This window comes from Oryzias latipes, chromosome 10 (genome assembly GCF_002234675.1).
Source record: "Oryzias latipes chromosome 10, ASM223467v1".
Lineage (NCBI taxonomy): Eukaryota > Metazoa > Chordata > Actinopteri > Beloniformes > Adrianichthyidae > Oryzias > Oryzias latipes.
Window position 1 is genome coordinate 28,351,426 of NC_019868.2, and position 14,805 is coordinate 28,366,230.

Consider the following 14,805-nt stretch of genomic DNA (forward strand, 5'->3'; position numbering starts at 1 on the left):
TTTCAAAGACTTCTCAGCTTTTATATTTAGCCTCTTTTCATTTGAATGGTCGTGCCTCTGAGCCTATGTTCTGAAACATGTATCATTACCAAAGAAAAAAGATAATGCACTTTTTTTAAATGGGTAAATATCAACATCAGGTAAAAGCAAACGTTGGTAAATCGATGTTAAACATTGGGAATCCCGTGAATGATGACTTCATAACCTTGTGTTCTTAGTCAATGGGTTGGTCAGTAAACGGTCTGCCAAACCCTTAATACTATAAGAAACCAGTGAGTCACAGTGGATACAAGCATCGCCTAAATGCTCTCTTCTCCCATTTTTTTTTCCTGTTTTGGAGACTTTCTCCGTCAACAAAGGCAGTCCTGAATGTGAAAAATTACTTCACAAAGTTTGTCTTCAATCTGTGTTTGCTGGAGGGAACGAAACGACATTCACGTTTCCTTTCTCTAACGTGGTGAGCAGCAATTATCTCAGTCTTCCTCTCTGCATAAACATGTAACTGTATTCTCAGGTAGAAAAGCAGCTTTAGAGGTTTGAAGGAATTTTTTTAAAGGTTTCTCATTCAAATAAAAAAAGTTAACTTTAAAATTTCTACTTTTATAATAAATCACAAAACTGTTTGCTTTGCAAAAGCCATAAACTTGAAGCTTGTGTAGAACTTGATGAATGATGTTGGGGAGTACAGTGGAAGAGATGGCTGCTCATTCCAGAGGGAAATGCTAAATTATTATTGGTTGAATGCTATAAATACTTCTACCCATCCTTTTCCTGTTTCTCTGTCTTTATTCTAGTATCTTCCTCCATTTTTGCTGCTTAACTCCTTCTACAATGTTTCAGCTATTTTAACCGTTCAACCATTCAAATGTTCAGTTTTTTCAGCATCCAACCCTGCATTTTTGTCTGGAAATGCAGATCCTTATAGTTTTTTTTTTAATTTTAAACTAAATCACTCAAACCAAATTTTCCAAATTTATTATTTAACCCTTGTGCTATCTTAGATGACCCCCCCCTTCCATTGAGGTGTTCTCCCTACCATGACAAAGGTGGATAAAGGTGGAAAGATTTCATGTAATCCATGGACACCAGTGAAGATCACAAATCATTGAAGAAAAAAGGTTCAGAGTACTGTCTAGTGGGTCTAGATGACCCGACTCCCAATGGTAAAGTACCTTGGATAGCACAAGGGTGTCAGTGAAGAGTTTTACGTTTTTGTTGGACTTTTTATCTGCTTCTTCAACCACACGACATGCAGGTACAAAACTTTCCGTTCCTCTGACCTCAGAGGTCACTAAACCGCAGAACGCCTAAAAACAGAAAAATAAACCACAGCAAGAGGCAGTACGTAAAGAATATGTGCAGCTTGAAAACAGGCATGAAGTTCAGCTGCAGGCCTGGAGACCAAAAACAGAAGACCGGGGGGGCCCCACAGGCAGGAAACCAGAGCACAAAAGCCGAGCAGCAGCTAGAAGCCAACACTAACAGGAACCAGGCATTCTGTTCAGACACAGACTCTAACTCAGCAGCCCTAAAACAAGAAGCTTCGCTCCTCATGAGAACCCCCCCCCATCCCAGGACAAAACCCCCAAACGTGCCCAGATATAAGAAAATGTTAAAAGAAAGGATTTAGGATCAATTAGACATACATGTACAAACATGTCAGAGTATTTTGTGGGGAAAAATAAGAGAAAAATATTGTTTGTAATAAAAATCTGTAAGCATCAAATCAAAAGCAGACGACAGACCAACATGGCGTCTGTGTCACTCTCCTGCTCATCCCCGGCTATCACTTTCCAGTGCGTTTACAGCCACTTCACTCTTTCTGCAGTGTTTCCATCCTCTGCCTGATTTTAGCCTGCACCTGAACTTGTGCCAGGTGTTGAGGATCCCAGGTTCATGGCAGGAGAACCGCCATGATCCACCCATCTGTGCAAAACTGATGCATTGATGCAAAAATGAGCTTCAACTGCACAAACCTGCAGCAATAACGCCCCTACAGCAAAGAAGCCGGTGTTAAGGTGTCATGATGTTATGCTGCCATCTGGGGTCAGGAGAGACCAGAAAACGAAGCAGCAGTTGAAGACAGATTACCAAGGAGGCAAATTCAAATTTTCCTCATGTAGTAAAACTTCTGTTAACTCTCTCCTGACCTGACCTCTAAACGACCTTTTAGTTCTTGGTGATATTTTGAGACGGTTCACATTTCAGCTGCTCTGTCTGGGAGACCGACGCTACAAAAATCAACAAACGGTAAAAGAAAGCAGGAGATGAAAACTGAACTAGTAATTGAATCAGGTCCTGTTAGAGCCACTCGCTCCCGGGGCGATGTAAACTGATTTTATAAACGAATTAAGCAGCTTTCCTCAGGAAAAAACTGCCTGACTGTCCCCCGGTGTGCATATTAAGTCAAAAATAAAAAGACAAACTGTGAGCACGGGGATGCAGAGATGATTACATTCTCTTTCACGGCCTCATGCGTCTTTTTAAAATTACATTTACTGTGCAGCCGAGCTCCTGTGCTGATTGGCACATAACAGAAGAAGTCAGCAATTGTGTCGCTCGTTTCACCTTCAGTCTGCATTTTTGAGAATCGCACAGCCTCACTTCAATTGGGAGGGGGAAAAAACTGCAGAGCAGATCATTTTCTGGCTCCGTCTCTCCATCTTTAAATGCTGTACTAAACCTAACTTTAAATTGGGTTGCAGCTCGGCTCGCTTTTTAGCTGTCCCTCAGTTTTTGTTAGAGCAAGTCTTAACAGGAATCAGCAGCATCTTCATCTCCAGGTTGTGCCGGTGTGAATGCAGCTTTAGGCTGATGTTTCTGTCTTCTTATCAAAGTCTTTCCCTTTTACATATTTTTGCCACGAATCAAGTAAAAATGAATAATATATAATTTTACAAAAAGACGGCTTAAATCTTTAGATCTTTTTTTTTTTTACTAAAACCTTATCTACGTTTATGCAAACACTTAAAAGTTAAATGTAAAGGAGAACAACGGCTTGGAGTGTTCTCTAATGACATAATAAACACACGTCAGTCAACACTATAATCCTAGTTCTGTGTCAATCTGCAGCACATTTTTACACTTCCTGAAGAACCAAAACACGTTTATTTCTTTTTTTTTTCTTTTCTTTCTTTTATTTAACTTGTTCTGTCCAACAGCTGAGCAAACAGATTAGAGCTGAAGGCTTTTTGTGTTGGACAGGTTTTACTATCACAAAAAGAGGTTATATAGCTTCAAGAAACTAGAGTGTAGATTTGTATAAACCCCTTTTTGTCGTATTATTTTTTATTTATTTGTTACATTTAGTGTGTGTGGGGAGGGAGAGGGGAAGAATGTGAGGGGAGGGTGGAAGAGAGTAAAAGGAAGAAAGGTGAAAAGGTGGGGGATACAAGCACTGATTTGACTAAGTTATTAATTTAAGCTGTAACAATTATACCAGATCTGCTGGAAAGACGAATGTTACATCAAAGGTGAAAATCTGACACTAAGATGAGCGAAAAAAAATCTGTTCATCAATACACTGTAGGTAAGGAGGAGGGATGAAGCAGACAGGGAGCAGTGTGGAGTGTGCACGTGCACGTGGGGGTGGAGATACATGCATGCTGCCGACGTGAACCGTGTGTTCATAAAGGGAGCCAGATCCTACCCAGCCAGACCAGCCAGACCAGGAGAGGGGAGGAGAGCCCCCCAGGCCAGAAGCCCCCCCAGCATCCGGACCCAGGCAGCCCGGGAGGGGAGGAGGAGGGGACCCCCCACCCCACCAGCCAGGCACAGAGAGGGCCCCCCTACAGGGGCCCCCCCAATGCCCAGAGGCACAAGCGAACCCAGTGTCCGGCCCCCAGGCCACAAGACAGGAGCGCTTAGCCGTACCAGGCGGCAGCCATGGGGGCCACCGGGCGCCGGACACCGAGACAAAGGCCAGGGACGAAGCCAGGGCCCCCGGAACCCATGAGCCGGCCACCACCCGACCGGCGCCCCGTCCCCGCAAGCCAGCCCAGGCACGCGACCCTAGCAACCCAGGGATCGCCACGCACCCACAGCCACAGCCACCCCCCTAAAACCCTACGCACTACCACCCCCCCCCCCCCCCCCCCGCCATAATATCTGACCCCCCCTCCCCAACCCTCTCAGTGCCCTCCCCTCTCTGTGATGGGGAGGGAAAGCCCCAGAGGGTCCCAGCGAGCCAGCCCCCAGGTCGGTCCTACCCATGCACTCACACACACATACTCACAATCATCTGGTTACCCTCCCTACCCCCGCCGCCAAGCAGTAACCCCCCCCCAGCCGGCCGACCCCCAGCGCCGCATGCCCGACCCCTCCCGCAGCCGACAGGACACCCATAAGCCCGGCCGCCCTGAGAGGACCAGGCGGGTGAAGACCGGCCGCCCCCCCCCGACCCCACCCATGTATGGAGGTGTGGGAGTGCTGTGTGTGTGCTGCAGGTAAAATAGGAGGTCACCAGTGTGGGGGGCTCCACCGCTGCCAAGCCGCAAAGCCCCCCACTCTGGAGTCCCTCTGTGAGTGGTGTGTATTTGCTGTGTGTGTGCTGCTAGCATGCAGTGTGTGTGTCTACAGAGGAAGTTAAAATTGTGGGGGGGCCAGCGAAAGGTGAGCACGGATGTTTCACTGTGCCCCCCTACACCAGACCCTCTCCACAAGGCCCTAGATGAATCAGAGTGTCTAATATGCAAGTAAAAAGCGGGGAGGAGGGCGGGTGCCAACGAGAACCCAGAGAGGGGCATCCCCAGTGAGCCCCGCCAGCATACCCCTCCCATCCAGATCCCGGGGCCCTATGTGCCTGTGTGCAATATTTGTTTCGGTGAGAGCGGGGAGGAGCGGGCGGATGGGCACAACCGGGGGAGAAGGCTCCCCCGAGCGACCGGCCCCCCAGCCGGCCGCGGTAGGCGCCCCCCCTCCCAGAGCGGCCGGGCAGCCAGAAACGCCAAGCCAGTCGCAGTTGGAGGCCAGAGCCTCGCGGCGCCGAGAGACAGCCAGCAAGGAAGGGTCCCGGTGCCAGAACGGGGGGGCAGGGGGTCCAGCCCCACCATTCATACCCTGGCCCCCCTAAGGACTAGCACACTGCCCCCCCAGGCCCCCCCCCCCCAAAAAATAAATAAATAAATAATAAAATAATAATAATAATAATAATAAAATAATTAATATAATAATAATAATAATAATAATAATAATAATAATAATAATAATAATAATGAAATAAACCCACCCAAGTGAACCCATTAACCCCTGCTGTGACTGCGGCGCCGACCCCCCGGGGGGCCAGGCCAACTACCGGCCACGGGCGAAACACCGGCCACGGGCAGACGACCCCAGGCCCCAGAGCCCCAAGCCCCCCCCCCCCCCCAGCCCCCGCCACGGCGACCAGCCACCCAGCACGGCACCCGGCCGCCGTTCCCGGTCAGCCGCACTGCCTACCCTGCGCCCAGCATGCACCCGCACAGGAACCCCTGCCAAGTTGCCGGCAGAGTGTGCGCCCCCACCACCACCCCACCCAGGCAACCAGAGCCCCGAGCCGGGAGAACGACAGGCCCGGCAGAGCCCACCCCCCCAAACCCACCCCGGCCCACCCAACCAGCCAGGACCCGGCTCAACCTATCACCATCCCACCCCCACTAGGTGATGTGACTAACCAGCTGGAGCCAGGGAGAGTCTGAAGCCGACAGGTTTTTTGTGGAGGACATTATCTCTGAACTAATATGCTCTGACATGAGGTTTCTGTAGTGGTTGATGCTAAGATTATTTTTAGATTTCCAGTTTAGGAGGATAGTTTTCTTTGCGATACATACAGCGGTGAGAACCATATAAGCCTTGTTAGATTCCATGTTGATGTTATTCAGGTCACCTAATAAGCAGAATTTGGGGCAAGCAGGAATCTTATGATTAAACCAGATTGATAAATCCTCACAAACCTTACGCCAGAATGATTGGACAGGTGGACAGACCCACAGGGCATGCAAATAGTCGTCTATGTTGTTACCTATGCACTGTGTGCATGTAGCAGACTGATTGAGACCCATTTTAAATAACCTCTGTCCAGTGTAGTGAGTTCTGTGGAGAATCTTGTATTGAATAAGTTGCAGATTAGGGCTTTTGGTCATATTAAAGGCATTCAAACAGATCTGTAGCCAAAATTGATCACTAGAATTCAATGATAGCTCAGACTCCCATTTTGTCATGGGTAAGTAAATGGTTTCATCTATGTCTGATAACATCTTATAAATTTTGGAGGTGAGTTTGGGATTTTTAAGGTCCATGAAATGTGTTACTGTAAGGGGAGGGTCTAGGTCTATTTGGGTCAGGCAGTATTTAGTCAAAGATCTTCAAAGACGTTTATTTCTGAAGTTACCGGCTGTAACTGAATCAGATGTTCCAACAGCCAGCTGTGCAAATCAAGAAGTGCCCTCTCTGCCCGGTTTTAATTCAGAGTCATGGCTGAGCTCTGCTAAAGTGGCCTACAGGGAGCTGGAGGGACTCTGTTTCTCTGAGCAGATGGTGTGGGGGAGGTCGGGGGCATTTACACACAGACACATTTGTGTGTGGATGGATGGATGGACAGCAATCCTCAGGAGCTGCTCACAAACACCACCTATCATCCACTGACAAAACGTCACAGGACCAGAGGATCAATCGTGGATCAAACGCTTTGAGCCGACAAGCAGAAGGCCAGCGGGTTTGGCAGAAGTTTGGTTGGTGGGGTTGTGCTGTGGCCTGGACGGTGCTGTGAAGAGGCAGCGAGGAGGCTATGCTTTTCCCCTCGGAGCACATAATCAGCTGCCAGATCGTGCATTGTTTTAGTTCATTAAAGCAGTTTTCATCTGGTTAAGGTGTCTATGGAGATGTGACTCATTTGGTTTTATCCTATGGAAGCGATTCTGTAGCATAAATAAAAAGCAAAGTCAAAACCAGAAATGCTTTTTAATTTTCAAAATGAAGCTGCATTTTTTGACTCAAAAATAAAATGAAAAAGCAATCCACCAAAATGCTTTTTCATTTCCTTCTTCAACACAGCTTATTCTGTCACTTAATTAAAATGATAATGAAAATGGTATTTGACATTTCATTTTCAAGACCTTCCATGGTAAATGTGTAGCATAATTCATTTAGAAATGTCTAATTTGACAATTAAAATGGATTAATAGAAATGCTTTTTAATTTTCAAAATGAAGCTGCATTTTTTGACTCAAAATTAAAAAGAAAAAGCAATACTTCAAAATGCTTTATCATTTTATACTTCAACACAGCTTTTTCTGTCACTTAATTAAAATGATAAAGAAAATGGTATTTGACATTTCATTTTCAAAAAGGTCCCTGGTAAATGTGTAGCATAATTCATTTAGAAATGTCTAATTTGACAATTAAAATGGATTAACAGAAATGCTTTTTCATTTTCAAAATGAAGCTGCATCAAATGACTCAAAATTAAAAAGAAAAAGGAATATTTCAAAATGCTTTTTCATTTTATACCTAAAACCGCTTATTCTGTGTCATAATTAAAACGAAAATGCAAAGAGGGGATTGCATTTGCATTTTAACATCCACCCCGCGCAAGTTGTCACAATATTCATTTAGAAAAAGCAATAGCAGAGGGGAGGCGGGGCGATGACGTCACTGCTTTCTCCGTGTGTCCGGCTGCTGACTGACGCACACACCAGGAGCAGACTGTGTTAGCGGCAGAGACGAGGGTTTTGTGATGGTTGTGAACTTCTGATGAGTTTCCACAGCTTCTCAGGACTACATAGCAGCATGTCCGCCTTCTGCCATCCTCCTCCTGACGCACCGCGGACAAGCCTTGTTCTTCGGACCGCCAGCTGCCTTCGCACAGCGGAGCGCGAAGCTCCCGACGATCGCTGAAGGCGGAAATGCTGCTGCGATCTGAGAAACCATCAAATGAATTTGTGTTTCCAGTGGTGTCCAGAACAAAATAAAGACATGTAATTCACAGATATTTACACCTTGATCTGCAGCTTTGCGGTGAATTTGCTGTTTGATTTATTAAGATCCAGGAATCCAGGTTTGAGCTGGCCAGGTCCAGCGGTTTTTGAACAGGACCCGGTTTTAGGTGATCTTAATGTGAAAAATGCAGCAGAATGTTCCTTTAGCTCCCTCGCGAATCAGAAGCTGTGAAGCCAACGTAAGCCAACTTTAGCGTCGTCTGACCGCACGGATTTAAAAACATATGATCGAGCAGGGCAGGCCCTTAAATATTAGCATAACTGTAATAAAAGCACATTATGAAGATAGTCTCATGCAGCTTCGCGCTGAGTGAGTGTTTTTGGTCCAACCAGCAAACGTTTAGCATGGAGAAATCTGCTGTCTGTTGATGGGGCTCCAGCTGTCATCAAACAGCAAATTCACCGCAAAGCTGCAGATCAAGGTGTAAATATCTGTGAATTACATGTCTTTATTTTGTTCTGGACACCACTGGAAACACAAATTCATATGATGGTTTCTCAGATCGCAGCAGCATTTCCGCCTTCAGCGATCATCGGGAGCTTCGCGCTCCGCTGTGCGAAGGCAGCTGGCGGTCTGAAGAACAAAGCTTGTCCGCGGTGCGTCGGGAGGAGGACCGCAGAAGGCGGACATGCAGCTACTTAGTCCTTAGAAGCTGTGGAAACTCATCAGAAGTTCACAACCATCACAAAACCCTCGTCTCTGCCGCTAACACAGTCTGCTCCTGGTGTGTGCGTCAGTCAGCAGCCGGACACACGGAGAAAGCAGTGACGTCATCGCCCCGCCTCCCCTCTGCTATTGCTTTTTCTAAATGAATATTGTGACAACTTGCGCGGGGTGGATGTTAAAATGCAAATGCAATCCCCTCTTTGCATTTTCGTTTTAATTATGACACAGAATAAGCGGTTTTAAGTATAAAATGAAAAAGCATTTTGAAATATTCCTTTTTCTTTTTAATTTTGAGTCAAAAAATGCAGCTTCATTTTGAAAATGAAAAAGCATTTCTGGTTTTGACTTTGCTTTTTATTTATGCTACAGAATCGCTTCCATATTATCCTCCATGAAAAGCACACGCCAACAAACAAGAGTCCACGGTTTCATCAAAGATCACAGTTGGCAAAGAGTTTACTCTCTAAACTCAGAGGTGTCAGGGATGGAAAGAGACTTTCGTTCAGATGTGGATTCAGAGGAGTTTTCAAGGAGCAACAAGAACAAAAAGAAACATCGCCAAAAAAAACAACAACTTCTGGACTAACAAAACAAGAGGAGGAACTTTCTGGAAAAGGAGAACATTCACAAACATCTGGACTCAACACAGAATACGAACATGGTGGTGGGAGTGTGATGGTCTGGACCTGGACAGATTAAATAGTGGAACGATTCTGGAGGGATATCCTGAAGGTCACCAGTCTATGAGCTAAGGCGCAGTTTGGTTCTTCTTCAGAACAAATATCCTACCACAGCAGGAGTCCTCCTCTTAACAATTAAAGAAAACCAAAGTCTCAAAAATCGGACCGAGGTTCATGACCTAAAACAGGCCTTAATGCTGGAGAACCATTGCATCAAATGGTCTGCTAAGCAAAGTACAGCTTGGTTTCTCTACGGACGTGGAGAACGTCAACTGACCAAACGCAGACTGTTGCAGGCAAAAGCAGCGTTTAGGTTTAAGGGGAAGTCACGTCCTGACATCACGAACAACAATTATTAGAGAACTTCCTTTCATCTAATGCAGTGTTTGATGATAGCAGACAACAACAACTGTTCTCCGGCTTTACACCCCCCCCTGAAGTGAGGAACAAATGTCAGTGTTTTCGTCTGCATCACATGAAAAGAACAGAAACACATCGTTAGGGAGACGGTGGGAGACACTCTGAAACAAACAAGCTAATTAATTAATAATATCACGAGCTACATTCGACCTAATTAAGCAGGCATTGAGTAAAGCTGCTGTGGCCCGCTGCTGTGTACTGAACCACACAGACAGTTTTCTTGCCCATACTAGCATAGCAGGTACTCTGGTACCTGACTGATGCTCATCTCACAAAGCTCACCTTTATCTGCTCGTCGACATGCCTGTTTAATGAGCAAAGGCTCCTCGTAAAATCTTCCTGCTGCTCTAAAAGAGATGATGAGCATAAAGAGCAAATCTTTCCTGTCAAGTGCGTTCTGGTCATAAAAGCTTTTTACCAGAAGGAGATAATTACAGCGTGAAGCTTTTAGCATCAAAGTGACAGGCTGGGTTATACAAATGTAGTTTTTTTGTTTAATCTGCTCCCTAAAAACAACAAAGAACTGAGCCCAAAAACTCAAAAAAGAAAACCATAAAAATGTCCTCACTTCACTTGGTGTCGCCACGGCAACGACGTGTATTTTCAGTCAATTGGGGTTCTTATTTTGCATGAAAACGTCAGAAAAGACAGAAAAAAATCTACAATGAAAATCAGATTCATGATGAGCGCCATCCTCAGACAAAGACGGACTTTGTGGGTTTATGAACTTTGGTGTAAAAATCAGGATTTCACCTAAAACCACTTGATCTGAGGGGAACACATCAACTGAGAGACGCTCTTTGTATGTCCCAGTCTGAACACATCCAAGTTATTTAAGGGTCATGCCGTTTAAGCCTCAGTAAAAACTGCCCTAAAAGGTGCACATAGGCTGTTTTAGGGTGAAAAATGGTCAAACCTGCTCGGGTGACCTGCACGACAATATCAGGGTTGCAGGACGCTGACGGAAACGTTCAAGCACATTTTTTCTACGATCATGCTGCGGGCGACAGGTCGTAGTTAGCATTTATGCCACATGTAAGGGTAAGTTAGGAATTTTGTAAAGAAAACTTTTATTTTTTTAACCCCACCCAAATCCTGGGGACAGCACTAGGGGCCTGATAATGCCGTTCACGTGACACGTGCACGCTCTTTGCTGCAGGCTGACTGTTGGAAATGAGAAATCGGAGCCTAGTTTGTGTGGACATCCTACGGGCATTTAAGTATCACATGCACACCATGCGCGTGCAGTATTGGTGTGCGGTCAGTGAGGAGCCAGTATTCACACCTTGCTAATGACCAGCGTGTGGCGTAAGGCCACCATTCATCTGCAGCACCCAACCGGCTCAACCTCCCGTACGGTGGCAGGAGTAAAACTATTGTATTAGGGACAAAAAGGTGCAATAATCAGCCTTAGGCATAGAGAAAATGCTTTGATTGCTATTATTAGTCTCTCGGAAGCTGGTCTTTTAAATCATATAATTTCCAGCTAATGTTATTCTGTGTAAAATGGCAACAACCATGAAATTCTGATCTTGAAAATGGGCTGAAGATTATTGAGAGATTGAGCTGAGGACCTTTTACAAATGTTCTGCATAAAATGTTCGATACGAAATGCGTCTGTTTTCTTTGTCTCCTTGTTTTTCACTGAATTAGCTTGAAAGCCGACCAACCGTGTGAGCTCCTGCATCCGCTCGCTTCTGCGTGATCACGCGAGCTGCGAATTCAGAACACGGGTTTGAAAGAAAGGCATTGATTTCTCCAAGCTGCTAGCGCACTCCGACAAGAGCCTGTTGATCAGACTCACCGCAATTAGGAATAAATTGCCTCAGAGAGGAGCAGACGATTTACAAGGAGTCATAAAAGGCCAAAGAAATGATAAAGTACATTTCCATTCTGTGCCACCAGCACTTTAAGTCCCCAACAACAAATAATTCATCAAAAAGCTTGCCTCGTCTGAACTCCACACAAGCATCCTTTTGACAATATTAAAGACAAACAGCTGAAGGGTTTGCACATGAAAACTCACAAAGACTTACACACAAAAACTTTAGTGTCAAGTCCCAACAAACCAGCTGGTGCTGGCTATAAAATGATTTATTTCATTACAGTTGAAGAAGTCATGCTTTATCAAAGTGGCATTGTTATTAAGTGTGCCAAACTGGGCCAAAAGATAAAATCTGTCATGAAGCAGAAAAGGATGCAGGGAATGTAAAGATGCTGATTTGTTTTAACAGGTTAGTTGATTCTCAGTCACAAAAGGAGGCGTGTGAGCTTTGAAAATCTCAATCTCTTAAAAGAAAACATTTATTTGGATCAACAGAATCAGACAACTACTGGTACTCAACCACTGAGGGGAACAAAACAAACATCTGACATGTGTTTGACAACACCTGCCACATGATTACTAATCATATTCCTCAAATTGAAATTGAGAAATGTTCCTGCATCAAACTGATCAGTCTAATCGGTCCAGGAATGCCCCAGGGCTGCTGTGAGGATCTTTTAGGGCCTCGGGCAAGAAAGTTTTTCACCCTTACATAATAATCAACCTGTCATTCACAGATAACATTTAAATGGTAATTAACATTTGACCAAAATAAACTGTCACTCAGTTTTAACAAAACTAAATTCATGATTTTCGGAAATCGCCACATTACTGTAGATGTAGAAATAAAAGCTGCTGTTTATAAACATGTTCTGGAAAGAGGGACTGAAGTGGAATTCCTCTGAGTAACTATGGTCGACAAAATAAGCTGGAAACCACAAATGAAGCAGTTCAGAGCTAAAAGCATTGCAGTGTTGGGGAGAACGCGCTTTACACTCAATCACAAAGCAATGTCTACTAATGTATTCATCCATAATACTACCATATTTACCGTACAGTGTAGAAGTTTGGGGAAATACTTATAAAACAAATCTACAGTGTTTATATATCTTATTTAAAAAAAGCTATTGGAATAGTTCATGTGGTGGATTATGGGACACATGCAAACGCTCTATGTTTAAAGTCGGGTTTATTGAAATTAGGGGATCTAGTGAAACTGAAGACGGTTCTCATCATGTAAAAAGCCAGAAACAACTTACTTCCAATAAACACACATCAAATGTTCAGAGACAGAGACGGGAGTTACAATCTAAGAAAACAACAGAATTTCAAAAAGCAGTGCATTCCCACTGGAAATAAGAAAATATGTTTATCAATTTGTGTTGTGGATTTATGGCAACCCTGAACGGGGCATGAAGGTGGCCTGCACACAATATTAACCCTTACACCATGGTCCGGGTGAATACTCGATTCTGATTGGCTGCTGGGTGTGCGTTAAAAAGTGATATACCACAGGATAACCGCACGTTGAAAAAAGAAGTTCCGGTCACCTAGCTTAACCCTTGTGCTATCTTTGATGACCCCACCCTTCCATTGAGGTGTTCTCCCTACCATGACAAAGGTGGATAAAGGTGGAAAGATTTCATGTAATCCATGGACACCAGTGAAGATCACAAATCATTGAAGAAAAAAGGTTCAGAGCACTGTCTAGTGGGTCTAGATGACCCAACTCCCAACGTGAAAGTGCCTAGGATAGCACCAGGATTAAAGGGAAACAGAAGTGTAACTCTTTCAGCCCAGATAAAAAATAGACAAAAAAGAAAAAGTAAACTGTACGAAAGTAAAAAAAAAAAAAAATAGAAAAAGCTGCAGCCCAAAATGAATTAACGTTTCAAAAAAACCTACAATGAACATATTGTAAGTAGAATGACAGCGTTGAGGGTAATCTGGCGTAAAGGTTTGAATGATGTTATTCTGCAAAACAGCAAATTTACAAAGTAGTTTGTGGGGATTTTACTTCCTTCAGCACTGAAAACGAATTAAAGCTTGAAAAAGCAAAAAACCTGGAATGACCTTCACAGTCTGAAGACTTTTACTGTAAGCCTGTTTCTAATGACATAAAGTGGCACTAAGTAACCACAGCAACCACATGGCCATGTCAGCATCCAACACAAACTGGTCACATGCTCCTACTGCCAACAGTGACTTCATTATGGACGCCGGGAATATTCCAGGTCACAAAATTAAATTAAATCTAAAAAGTTCAGCCTTTATTTGACTAATAGGATGCGATGAAGATCGATGTGGTTGCTGGCTGGCGAAGATTAAGTAATCCACATGTGAGATCAATTCAGTTTTTACTCTGTATTAAAAATGACGTATGTGCCTGATCTCATCTGAGACTTGAGAATCCAGCAGAAATCCCTCAAATATTAAAGTCCTCAGCCTGCGATGACTCACGCTGCCTCGCTGGCTTCCTATGCAGGGGTCCTTTAAGAAACTAGTTTCTATGGTTTAATTTTTAATTCTTTCTGAAGTCAGGACTTTTACTGACCTGAACCAAATGTGTTTGAACCTCAACCTGGCCTGATTAAGTCTTTCAGAGCACAGCTGAGATCAGGGAAAGTTGTTTTGACAAAGTGTTCATGGGTCCACAAGACCTGTGTGGTTTTCAGAGCACAGCATGAAATATGTCAGTGGAGTGAGGAGCGTCTCACTTCATGCAGGATTTATGATACTCTGCAGATAGGTTTGTAGCTCTGCAGCTCAGGGCCTCTAAATAGAATATTTATCTATTGTGTTGCTCTTGTAATTTACACTTTTCTGTCTGACTGTTCTGTGTGACAAAAGCAGCCGTAGAAAATAACCGCAGTTGACAATGGTAATGAGTAAGAGCCGTCGCATGATGCAGCAATTTCTGACCATTGTACAGACCACTCGGTGAGCCCATAGAGCCAATACCTTCATGCACATTTTTCCTACAGTCATGCTTCGGGCAAAAGGGTCGTACAACAAAAGTAAGAGCAGCCTTCGACAGCATCACCCATGCGCCCATAAGTGAGTGTAACTTTCATTTCAGCCTCATACAAACTTCATGAGACACTTTTCACACGCATGACAAATGGTACGTTCCATTGTCATGACATCCCTTAAGGTGGCCCTACGAACATCAAGAAAACTGTCTGAGAAAAGTGTACAAAGTGTGTAGTAAGAAGTTTTAGGGCCTTAAAACATCTGTGA